At 31.5% G+C, this 12065-nt stretch overlaps 1 long non-coding RNA gene across 3 annotated transcripts; it reads left to right on the top strand.

The window, feature by feature from the left end:
• On the top strand, positions 1 to 8202 carry LOC111393638. Of its 3 annotated transcripts, none has more exons than XR_002702461.1 (4): positions 1 to 282; positions 1189 to 1245; positions 1684 to 4049; positions 7603 to 8202. It is a non-coding gene; the product is annotated as an uncharacterized LOC111393638 (long non-coding RNA). The 3 variants fall into 3 exon arrangements; XR_002702463.1 differs by lacking the exon at positions 7603 to 8202 and having other exon boundaries at positions 2 to 282; positions 1684 to 3447; positions 3750 to 3928; XR_002702462.1 differs by lacking the exon at positions 7603 to 8202 and having other exon boundaries at positions 19 to 282; positions 1742 to 3928.
• Positions 8203 to 12065: the final 3863 nt, after the last annotated feature.

Below are 12065 nucleotides of genomic sequence, written 5' to 3'. Positions count from 1 at the left end.
ACTCATGCCACAATTGTTGACTGAAGGAGTGAGATTTCAGTGGCCTACTGTTTTCTCAATTACGCTTCTCAAATAAGCTTCCTGTCCCTGCTTTCTACATATAAACATTTCTTTCAAAGATACTTCCAAACAATAACAGCAAAGAGATGAGATGTAGGTGGTTTGGAGTTAAGATGAAGGTAGAATCGACGGGTCCAAGATGAAGGGGATAACATTGGTATTCTGACTGGGATTGATGGCTACCTGTTTTACACACAAATTTTGAGATTTGTTTTGAGGGTGGTAAGTTGATTTATTCTTTTCTTTTTCCTTGTGCTACAACTTCTAGGTTATTTGAGCATATTACAGTTTTTTTTTTTTTTTTTGGGTTAAAGATTTTTGGGACTCTGTAATAAACTCTTTGTAGAATTCTTCTTTGTTGGTTCTTGATAGATAAATAAATATTGTATCTATTTTTAGAGTTTTATTTCTCTATGCACACTTGTGTCTGGTTGAATTCCTTTGTTTTCTTATTTTATTTTATTTTTTTGGATTTTTTTGTGTGTGTGGTTATATGCTTATTTTAATGAAGACCAAAAACTGGGGCAAAGTCTCACTCAAATGGATTGTGATTCTGTGCATTTTCAGCTTTGTACTTGGCACACTTTTCAGCAACAGGTTCTTTAATTTTTTTCAATTTTTTATTTATCTTATGTTTTTTCTTCGTATTTCCTCTTCATATTTCACAACTTCAGGAAGAATTTTTGTTTTTCACTTCTTTATTTCAATTGAAGAATTTTGTGGTTACTGTGACTTCAGAAGAACCTTTTTCCCTCATTGGAGAAATAGCTTGTTGTTGTTGATTAGTTATATCGACTTAATTATCAAATTACGCCGGATATTCTTTAAGCATGTTATGATGTTATAAGTATTCTAAATTACCTAGATTACTCTTTATCCTCTTGTGATCGATTGTCTTGCTTTGACAAGTGATAGTTGTTCTATGATGTGAATAGCTTAAAACGACTTCACTATGTCTGGTTCCATTTACCTTCTATTTCCATAGTTATTTTTTCCTCAATAATCTATTATTAATATAACAAGAACTTCTAAAATTGGAAGGAAAGTATTGTGAAGATCTCTTTTTTTTTTTCCTTGTTTATCATATTCCTTGAATGAGACAAATTAATGTTATTTCTTTGACTACAGGACAGAAGCGTGCTCATTCAATCACTATCAACGAATCTTGATTTTCCTAGAAACAAAGTAAGCATGTGAAGTACATCAATATGTTTTCCAATTAATGTTGTACCATATGGCATGTTCATATTGGATGATGTGATGAACTTCATTCAACTTTGGCAACTAAGAATGTTGTTTGAATTTTTCGTCTTATTATTTAGAGGGTGTGCAAGTACATTAAACATCAGTTGTACCGTAACATAATCAATTTATTTGATATTTTATACCAAGAATCTGGTGCTTCTGTCTTTATTGATTTAATTAATACGTGCAATAGTAGTAATACTCATGGGAATTAAAGTATTTTAAAATTTTGAATGTATGAGATATTATGGTTTTTTAGATTGAAGCCATATGTATAAGAATAAACAAAGACACAGAAAAATAGAAAAAGAAAAAACGGTAGCATCATTCAAATTACCACAAATTGTCATATTCTCTTTGTTTTGTTACAAATTACAGTTGAGTTTGTGTTGTTGAAGCTGTTACCTTCTTTTGGGTGTTGTTTTTGGTTCAACAGCAGACAAATAAAACCCATTGCTATTTTAATCAGGTAAAGCTCTCGATTTATTGTCTCTGTGTATTTTTTTCTTTAATTAGCTTGTATATACAAGTAATTGGTTGTGTGCTCTCTTCAGTAACATTAATTGATTCTCTTGTTAGATTTCTAGGCAGGAAATTCATGATTATTTATAAAATTTAAAAATAACTAATCAATTTTTTTTTTTTTTATGTAGTTTTCATTTGCAGTTTATAATTTTATTTTCCAATTAATTTACGCAAATACGCTCATGATCTTATGCTTATAGACGAAAATCTATAATGAACTAAATAAATATGTTTTCAAGTTAGAATTTGATGTATTGCTGTAGTTTTAATGGTGATTGGTGTACTCTACGCTATTTCGCGAGATTAGAGAAAATGGGAAAAGAGCAACTACGAAGGGTTTCACTATATAAATGATAATTCAATTAAAAAGACAATAATTTCTGTATACAGAAAGAGCTTCTTAGATTGAATCAATAGGGACATGAATTATTTAGCTGCAGTGTCTTTATTGGTGCATATTTAAATAAATTGGAAGAGAAACAACAACATATGCCACATTAACTGAAATATACAATTACCATAATATCAATTTCTTAGTTTTCCAAAGTCTACTACTTGTAACAAATTATCATCACATAGCAAAAGAATTGGTTAATATTTATTTCATTTGATTTCAGAATGGTGCTGCGAATAATGTATATAATATTTATATATCTTAAATTGCTTTTGACACCATTGAATTTGAGACCTCAATTTATTTGAAGTGTAATTCATGATTGACAGCATGCTCAAACTTGAAAATTCTATCTTTATTTACAACCAAATAGTGACATTAGAAGTTAACCCGTGCAGATGAAGGTTTTCTTTTCCATAACATCATGTACTTCAGCTGCAGAAATATACTAATGAGCTAAAACTAATTTATGATCCTCATTTTCCTTTCAACTAACAAATGCTTTCTTTTTGGTTGACACCAAGAATATTTCTCATCTCAATCCATGAATTGAACAGTTCAATTTGCTGAGGAGAAGTTGAATAAGGTAATAATCAATTGTGCGATAATTTCTAAGTATCTCAGATTTATATCAATTTTAGTCTTTCTCCACTATTGTAGAACAATGTGAAGTTGCTTCTCACATTTTTATTTTGACACTGGCATTGAGTACAATATGAATTTATTAAATGTTTCGAAGAAAGAAATTTTGGTTCTTGACAGGGCAAAAGCAAGGGACTGTTTTCATTGTTGATCAATTAAAATTTTAAACGTTGACAGTTTGGTTTCAAAGTTTTTAACTGTAACCATTCTATACATCATTTTCTTAAGGAGTATACAAATGCTATAGGATTTAGATATTTACATGAGAAATGCACTAATAAAAGGTTAAGCTAACAAAAAATTTGAAGCAAGAACCTGAACATTGATCTTCTTGTTCATTGAGTATCGTCGATGCTTTTTTCCCTTTGAACTTGGCATAGAGTATTTTGTTGGTCATGCAGCAAGGGTTCTACTATAGATGAATTGAAGAAGGAAAACAATATTCGGTATTCTGTTGAAGAATAGCAAGCTTAAATGAAGAGTTTATATCTCATGAATCTCCATCATTTGGGTTTGATTTCACAGTAAGAAAATAGAGTAGAAGCTGCTTGATTACAATCAAGAAGCTGAAAGGTTTGGAGGTATTGAATTTTTCCTTTAGTTCTGTTTACACTTTATGTTTGCATAATTTTCTTTGCATTAGGTGGTATGTCACTCTTATTAAGATCATTCGAGGTTATGCTTATAAGGAATTATCAAAACTGTCACCTGATCAACGGCATGTTGCGTACACTATGTATGATAGATTTTGGTTCGCTATCTAATAGGCCCCAAGCTAATTGGATAGATTGGTATTGTTGGTTTTGCTATAACGGCTGGATTTGTTTCCATTGGATAGCTTGAGATGAAATTAATGTTTGATTGTTTTTCGATTATGTTGTAGCATGCTTGGCTTGGGATGACACTGGTTTGGGAGTGTAAGGCAAAAGCCCATTGCATTATTAAGCATCATCAAGGGTGTCTTACTATTTCATTAATTTTGGAAGTTGGTAAATAGTATATACTTTCATTCAACTTCCTAAGTAGTGATTAATTTTCCATTGATTCCACTATTTTCTACAAGGCACGTGCTGGAATCACATAAGTTCGCTTTCCCTCATTTAATTTAACAAACAAAAGGATAGTTCTAGCGTACATAAATGCAGCTGGAAAATTGCATCAAGTGAACGAAGGCACACCGGAGGTAAAATCCAGCTGGTAAAATGCTCAAACTTTGTAATTGTTCTTATGCTTGTGCCATAAACTTCTTGTTAATAAATGTTCTCCAGCCACACACATGACACTTGATGGTCCCATTTATGCAAAATGAATACATCACCCTCAACTTAATAGATCAAGTACTCAAAATTCACTGTCTTTTAGAAGAAAGTAATATTTTCACTCAAAAGATTACTTTGAACAATTATAAAAGAGCTCATATGCGATTCATAGGCTATAACAATGTACTTTCAACACATTTTGCTTCCAGTAAGAGTTTTGCCGAGGCTCTTTGAAGAGCTAGAGTTCAAGTTGAATTAGTTTTATATGAACGCAAAACCCACACAGGTGTTCCTTAAGGCACCTGGTTGTTCCATATGCGTCAATTCCTCCCTTTATGTCTTTCTTGTTTTGTTTGTGGGAAACACAACTATAGGATCAATTTGAGATACTTTTATCTATGGAAATCTTTTCACTTCTCATGATAAAGTATTGATTCTTGTTTAGAATTTATGGTGTAAGTTTAACATTATTTTATTATGGATATCTCCTATTCCATTAGGTCTATGCATTTTCCATTTTGCGATACACTAATATTACTTTAAGAAAAAACCCATTTCGCGCATTGCACGAGCATGCGACTAGTTATTATAAAAGAATATATCTTGTTACTCCTAAATAAGCTAACTTTATTATTAGGCTTTTGTTTGACAAACATTCTACCACATTATTTTTTTTGCAAAACTCATTTTCAATTACACATTCTTTATGCTCTTGTTTGATTCTTATTTTTCTAAAAAATCATTTTTCAAAGTTCATTTTTAACCACATATTTTTCAATAAAAAATATTACCATGTAAATTCAAAATTTTTTCTTAATTTTTAACCATAAATTCTCCATCAATCTACTAGTCAAAATGCATTATTTCCTCCAAAATGGGAATCAAACGAGGGCAAAATAATATGACACATAAATAAAAAACTTTTCATTATTTTTTATCCATATATTTCAACATCAATCACTATTCCATAATACACATTTTGAAATTAAATGGGCAAAAACATGTCCTAAATATTTTGATACAACATTACTTATTCACGAAGATTCTAGCATTATAAATTTTAATATTTTGGCGCTGTTTGAGCCCTATTTTTTTTCTCATTAAAATGAAAAATGTTACCGTTATCCATTACATTAAGCTATATATTTGACTTTTTATCTCTTGTGTGAGACTCATAACTACAATATTTTCATTCTCATTTTTACAATAATGTGGTTCAAACGGGTGCTTTAGAAGAATATTAAGCTACTATTTTTTATGAAGAATAAATTTGTATGTCAATTTTGTTGAAGAATGCTGTATCCAATGTTATCAAAATGGGTCGGGCCAAGCTAGTTCAACCGATAAAATAGTGAATCGGGCCCAAAATTGAGATAGTCATGTCCGATTAACCACTTACGACTAAACCGCTTAAAAATCCACCGAATTGGCCTATGTGAACCGATCGCTATTTCGTGGTTTTCCTTTCTTCCTTTTTTTTTTTTTTAAGTAAGTTTAAAAAATTTTAAGTTCATGAATAGGTCTCATAAACAACAATTCAAAGGATAATAGAGAAGTATTAGATGACCTGATCCTTTTATAGATGTATCCCTCTCAAATGGTTTCACAAACTTCCAATGTATGATATTGCATTTTATAGATGTAACTTCTCTCCAATAGTTTCATAAACTTCCAATGTGAGATAGTGACATAACAAAAATGTTAACAAATTATAGAATAATAAATATAATTAACAAATTACTAATATGAAATTTTTTTTAAAAAATTATTGTTTTCATAGTATTTTATTATTTTTATATGTATTTATTGCATCCGGTTCGATTTCGGTTGAACCTTTTGACCCTTCACCTTTTTCGGGTCGATTTTCAAAGCATTGGTTATATCATTATTTTTGAAAAATATTGCATCATTATTCTCAAAGAACTGTCTATTATTATAGAACAATATTTTTAGAAGAATCTTGCATATTTATTTTGAAAAAAAAAAAAAGAAATTTTACAATATTAATATCTTTAGAAAAATGTTTTTATTTTTGTTCTTGGAAAACAAATTTTGGAAAACTATTGAGTTTACACTCCCGAAAGAGTATACCGTCAAGAATTTCAATATTATAAAATAATATGATATTGATTGTTCCCGGAGAAATAAAACTTAAATATTAAAATATTCTAAAATAATATTGTATTAATACTAAAAAATCGTTATTTTAATTACTGTTGCCTTTGAAAAAAAATCATAAATTAATATTTTATATGAATAAGTTGATACACTCGAATAAACTCAATCTCAATGTCTCCATCTTCTAAAATGATAATTTTTAGAGTACGATAATATTTGAAATTATTCTCTTCGATTCGAAGCCTTTTCTTGGATAGTGAGCATCTACAAGCTAATGGTCTATCATATTTGGATAATTTGAAAAGAACTCTTCTAAATAAATGGCGCCCAGTTACAGGCCCTATTGACACTTGGCTCATCCTCAACCCCAGCCCCTGTCAACAGGGCTTATCACCAACCCTGTTCGTTTAGAATTTTTCATTTGAAAATTTATAAAGAAATGAGAAGATGAGCCTTATTTGGTCCTCAATATTTTCAAAACACAGTTTTTTCCTTTCATTTTCATCCAAGCATTTTTTTAATAAAATAATAATACACGTAAATTTAAAAATTTTCTTTATTTTTTATTCACACATTCTTCATTAAAAATACTATTCCAAAATGCATTTTAAGAAAATGAGGCTTAAACGGGCTCTGAGTAGACTGACATAGTTAGGGGTGGCAAATGGGCCGAGCAGCTTGCGAAAATGGATCTCATGGGCGGCTCGGGCTCATAAAAACACAAGCCCGAGCATGCTCGGCTCGCACAAAAAATGAGCCGCGACCCCACGAGCGGCTCGTGGGCTCGTATGAAAATGTGACCGAAACGATCACATTTTTTGATATTTGACCGTTTCGGTCACTTTATGAAACAGTCACTGACTTTTGTTAGTGACTGTTTCAGTCCCCCATTTATTTATTTATTTTTTCTCTTTTTTGACCGTTAACGGTCACTGAATTTTTTCAGTGACCGTTTTGGTCCTTATGTTTATTTTTATTTATTTTTTTCTTCTATAAATAGTGGCATTTAGCCACGAATTTTTTTTACAATTCTCTCAACTCTCAATTATCTTTCTCTCAATTTTCTTCTATTGTGTTGATAACTTGCAATTTTTTTAAATAATTTATACAATATCCAATTCTCATTTCTCAGTTCTCACTATATTTATTGAAATTTCATCCAATTTTCATTTCTCACTACATTTATACAATTATTCTTCTACTAGTTATTACTTATTATAACTAAACAAATGGATCCATGCTCATTTGTTGAAAACTTGTTTGGTGTGGGAGGAAACGAATCGCTTATGACACCACAAAGTCAACTTCAGAAGCAATTTGAAGGTCTAAATGACGTACCCCTACCTAAAAATATTTCAGATTTGGATTTTCATCATCATGTAAGCGGCAATCCAAATTATCCAATTAATTTGGATGATGTTGACGTTCTCGAAGAGGAACACGATCAGGAAGAAGAGACTGAATTAAACATTCCTGATGTAAGAGGAAACCGAAAGGGGAAAATACAAGCAAAATGTTGGGATCACATTAAGTTGATTTCAACGGGAAAAATCGTCAATGGAGTCTAAGAATCCAGAGCAGTATGTAAATACTACCAACAAAGATTGGCATGGCAAAGAAGAATTGGTACCACCCATCTCAACCGTCATTACAAAGTATGGGCGGCCAAACACGGACTTATTCCAGGCTGTCAAACACAATTGCAATTTGGCAGTCCAAACGCAAGTGGTTCTACTGCAACCTTATCCACATGGGTGTATTCGGAGGAGAAAGCTCGAACCGGAATGGTAAAGTTTGTTGCTGGTGTTGAGTTGCCTTTGGCATTAATAGACAACCAACACTACGTCTTGTATGTGAAAGAATATCTGCAGCCAAGGTACGTTGAGGTAAATCGAAACACTCTTCATTCTGATACAATACAATATTTTACTTCAACAAAACAACAATTAATTATGGATTTGCAAAAATATTGGGGTGTTATATCTTTAACTTCAGATATATAGGAAGAGATTAATAAAAGAGCATATATAGCTGCAACTGCACATTATATAGACCCACTTTGGTGCATGCATAAAAAAATTATTGCTTTTAGAATTATTGAGTTTCCTCACAACGCTAATAATATATTTAATGCTATTATTAGTATTATTAGAGAATATTATTGCGAAGGTAAAATTCGTTCATTTACTTTCGATAATGCTAGTGTTAATAAAGTAGTTGCTGAAAAATTGCATAGGGTACTACAACCTGATTTTGGTGGGTATTTGTTTCATATTCGTTGTGTATGTCATATTTTGAATTTAATTGTCCGAGATGGTTTAAAATATATAAAGGATGAACTTCAAAATATTAAGAACGCACTAATATATATCACAATCTCTCCAAGTAGAAAACAAGCATTTGAGGATTATTGTGCCGAAATAGGAGTGCAAAATGCTAAAACATTTGTTAGCGACGTAGGTCATACGTGGAACTCTACTTACTTGTTATTAAAATCATGTGAAGGTTTTGAATATTTAATAACTGACTTTTATAACAATAGACATGTTAGAAGTAATGACGAGGGTATGTTGACTGAACGTGATTAGTATTTAGCCTTGAAAGTTAAAAATTTTTTAATATTTTTTATGAAACCACTAAGATTTTATCGGGCGTTTACTATCCCATCAGCTGTATGATATTTGAACGTTTTTATATAATTGCAAGAACATTTCATAAATATAGAATTGACCATAATTTTAGTCAAATTATAATTGCTATGAAATTAAAATTTAGAAAATATTGTGAAGATTTGCCTATGTTATTTCCTTTAGCATGCGTGATGGACTCCCGATATAATTTATCGAGAACTAAATATATAATTGATCAAATTTCAAATGCCTTAACATTTGATACACCTATCACATATAGAAATTTAGAGCAAACATTATGTGAAGTGTATGAATTATATGCGAATCGAATGAGTACCAATATTTGTCGGGTACTATCTGCACCTACTCCTTCCACTGAAATTGAAGAAGAAGATGCAGAAATATTTAATTTATTTTCAGGCATTAATTCGTATAGATTTGATTCATCTGCAATGTGTTCATCTACTACCACTGTCACTGCCATGTCATCACTATCTGTATCTCATTCTCATCATACATCTACGGGCTCAAGTCATAATGCATTGCTTGCTGAATTAATTGATTATTTCAACTAGAATATGCCAAGAGATAAAACAATTAAAAAAAAGTTCAGACGAAGTAATTGAATTTTGGCGAATGTATGAACGACGCTGGCAAGTTATATCTGCGATTGTAAAAGATCTGCTGACACCTCCGGTTAGCACTGTTGCTTCGGAATCTGCTTTTAGTGCAGATAAAAGAGTTTTGAGCGAGGTCAGTAGCCGACTGAAAAAAAGATATTTTAGAAACGTTAATGTGCGTTAAGGATTGTCAGGACGCTCATTTTCGACTACAAGATAAATATGTCGAAATTGCATATCGTCAAATAAGTGATATTTGATTTAATTATATTGATGAAACTTTTCTTTTCTTATCGTTACTTTTAATTTTCTTTAAAAAATTGTACACGCTACAAAAAATTGTTCGTGTACAATTTTTAACTCCGACTACTGAAAATTTGACTAATCGATCCCAAGTCCGGATAAAGGAGGATGGTTTATATTTTGTCTATTTTAAAAAGAAAAATAGAAAAAATAAAGTTTTCATATTTATTTTTCTATCTCTTTTAGTTAAAAAAAGAATTACTTTTTTATTTTTCAAATTACCTATTTGTTCTCCAAATAAAAAAAAAATGAAAAACGACGTCTACTCGCGAGTTGGGCTCGACTCGGCCCACGAGCTCGCCCTTTTTTGGACTAGCCGAGGTCAGCTCAGCTTGTTTCATAACGAGCACAAGCTCGGCTTGTGGCCAGCCCGAGTCGAGCTCGTGCTTTCATGGGCCGAGTCGGCTCAGCTCGGCCCATCGACATCCCTAGACATAGTTAGTCCCATTTTGTAAACAATTTTTGAAAATTAAGCCCCCCTTTGACAATTATTATGTTGAAAAATAATGTTTAAAATAGTAATTTTAGGAGAATGTGTAATTAAAAAGTTAGAAAAAAATTTAAATTTGCATGCAAAATATTTTATTGTATGAATACATGATTGAAAATTAGTTTGTAGAAAAAAGAATTTTAAATAATGATTGTCAAACAGGGCTAAGTAGGTCTTCTCATATATGACAATATTGAACTTATTTAGGCCTATGTTTGACATCTATGTTAATGAATATTTTGAAGAAAATGAATTTTGGAATGATAAATCTTTGAAGAATGTGTAGTTAAATATGGAAAAAAAATTTTAAATTTATGTTTCAAATATTTTATTGTGTGAATGATGGTTAAAATGAGAATATGTGGTTAAAAATTGTTTTACTTTGGAGGTAAAACAGGGGTCTCTTGGGGGAAATTGGGCAACCCTAGTCTTTAAATAGTTAACCCCACTTTTTTTTTTTCTTTTTTTGGTATTTGGTGCCAAATCAAAGATTGAAGCGACTAGGGGTGGGCACTGGTCGGTTCCGTTCGGTTCTCTTTGATGGGCGCGGGTCGGTTCGGTTCGGTTCTAAAGAGAACCGAACCAAATCAAAATTTTTGGGTACTTTAGAACCGAACCAAATCAAAATTTTTGGGTATCTAGTAAATCGAATCGTCGAGTCCAAATATAATTATGGAACCGTTCGGGTTCGGTTCGATTCCGTTTGGTTCTGTACTATAATTAAATTTTTTAACATTTATAACAACATTATATAAATACAACCAATGGTACATTCAATGGTTTTGGAATGTCAGAAACTAGTAGGCTACCTTGTTCAAATGATCGCTACGGTCAAAATTTTGGTCGACGGAGTTCATAGCTTCGATCGGATGTTACAGCGTCGATCGACGATTGTATAGGTTTTGGAATGTTAGCGAGGCTACGAGAGTGAGTGCAAGAGTCGAGACAACGTTATGTACTTTAGTGTAGGTGTTTAGGGTTATTTAGTGGATTGGATCTTGTTGGGCTAAGAAATGAAACAATAAAATGGGCAATTGGGCCAAAAATTAAAAAATTAAAAATGAAACAAATTATTGGGCCAAAAATTTGAATCTAGAAATTGTTAATTTGTTTAGAAAAAATTAAAATTAAAATAATTTGATTTACTCAATATAAAAAAAAATTAGAAAGATTCGGTTCTTATTCGGTTTTTCGATTCTTGGTCTAGAATCGAAAATCGAATCGAACCCGTCAGTTCTCAATTCAGATACCCGTTCGGGTATTTAATTTGACAAGAACCGTCGGGTTCGGTTCAGTTTGGTTCGGGTTTAGTTCAGTCGGTTCGGTTCGGGAGATTTGCCCAGCCCTAGAAGCGACACGTAAATTTATTCTTGAGTTGTACTCATTTACTCTCCAGGAATGATGCATAAATATGTTTGTCTATGTATGTAAATGTTTTATGAAAGAAATAAACAAGTGATGACCTAATTTGAATTGAAATTACAATTGCTATCCAGATTTTGTAGATATAAAATGTAGATTATAATGATTTGTTACAATTCACAATGAAGAATAAGATCTCTCAATGTGATAAAATCGATCCAAACGTTCTTCAACGTCACCATCAATGGAGTATTTGATATTGAGTTTAGATTTGTGTTACAAATGATCAAAATATTGTCATCCAAATGGAGTGACAATGAATTTACTAAGAAAAACTCATCGAAGATAAACAAAAATTTTCATTGGAAAAACAAGCCCCTCTCACTTGGTCCTCTCTCTAATATTCTTTTTTTTGTC

The sequence above is a fragment of the Olea europaea genome, chromosome 1, assembly GCF_002742605.1.
Source record: "Olea europaea var. sylvestris chromosome 1, O_europaea_v1, whole genome shotgun sequence".
Taxonomy (NCBI): domain Eukaryota; kingdom Viridiplantae; phylum Streptophyta; class Magnoliopsida; order Lamiales; family Oleaceae; genus Olea; species Olea europaea.
The sequence above is the reverse complement of the archived record's forward strand: the minus strand, read 5'-3'. Positions and strand labels throughout refer to the sequence as shown.